The sequence below is a fragment of the Lycium ferocissimum genome, chromosome 1 (genome assembly GCF_029784015.1).
Source record: "Lycium ferocissimum isolate CSIRO_LF1 chromosome 1, AGI_CSIRO_Lferr_CH_V1, whole genome shotgun sequence".
Taxonomy (NCBI): domain Eukaryota; kingdom Viridiplantae; phylum Streptophyta; class Magnoliopsida; order Solanales; family Solanaceae; genus Lycium; species Lycium ferocissimum.
The window spans coordinates 144,699-145,980 of NC_081342.1; positions in this window are offsets into that span (position 1 = coordinate 144,699).

Below are 1,282 nucleotides of genomic sequence, written 5' to 3' on the forward strand. Positions count from 1 at the left end.
ACCCGGGACCCCGACCCCGGACTTCGACCCCCCGAACCCCGAACCCCGAACCCCGAACCCCGAACCCCGAAACCCCGAAACCCCGAACCCCGAAACCCCGAAACTCTGAAACCCGACCCTGAAACCCTAAACCGAACCCCGAACCACGAACCCCGAACCCGAACCCCGAACCCCCGAACCCCCGAACCCCCGAACCCCGAACCCCGAACCCCGAACCCCGAACCCTAAACCCTAAACCCTGAGACCCCCGACCCCCGACCCCGGAACCCTAAACCCTAAACCCTAACCCTGTAACCTAAATCCTGTAACCTTAACCCTGAACCTTAAACCCTAAACCCGACCCTCGACCCCCGACCCCCGACCCCCGACCCCCGAAACCCTAAAACCCCAAACCTCGAAACCCTGAACCCTAAACCCGAAACCCTAAAACCCCGAACCTTGAAACCCTGAAACCTTAAACCTTAAACCTGAAACCTTAAACCTTAAACCCTAAACCCTTAAATTCTAAAACCCTGAAATCTTAAACCCTAAAACCCTAAACCCTAAGGTAGGCGATGGGGTATGATGACAACAAACAGCTCTGATTCATTCGATGGCCTGTTGAAATCTGCACGGGGACTACCCGTCACCGCAATGGTGAGAATGACATTTAAGTAGGTTGTGTAGCAGTTCATCAATAGATCAAAAGCGGCCGATGCACATGCAGCAGCAGGTCTAAGATGGATGCCAATACCGTAAAAGTGTTCGAGTACCACAAATATAAGGCTCAGAAATATGATCGGATGGAGTACAACTCTGCAGAGCGCATATTTGAACTCACAACAAGTGTGCACTAAGGTAAAGGAGGTAACGTCCGCATAATTTGTGAGATTAGAAGAACATGCACATGCGACAAGTGGCAATCATATCACATGCCATGTTCTCAGGCCTTCAAGTGTTTTATCACAATGGAAAAAAACGTCTCCTCGTACATGGCTGAGGAATATACAATTGAAAATTTTGCAAGAACGTATGCTAGAAGGTTCTACCCACTTGATAGTGAGAGTTATTGGCCACCGGATCCATTTTCAATGGTTGCAAATAAAGCATTTATCCGTAAATTTTAAAGAATGATACTCGCGTATGCATAATGAAATGGATATCCCACTGGGGAGATACACAAGAAAATGCTCATTTTACAATTATGTTGGTCATGATAAGCGCAAGTGTCCCTTACGACATGGTGGTCAAACTACCTCTCGTGGTGGAGGAAACTTTCGTGGTGGTAGATCTAGTGGTGGTG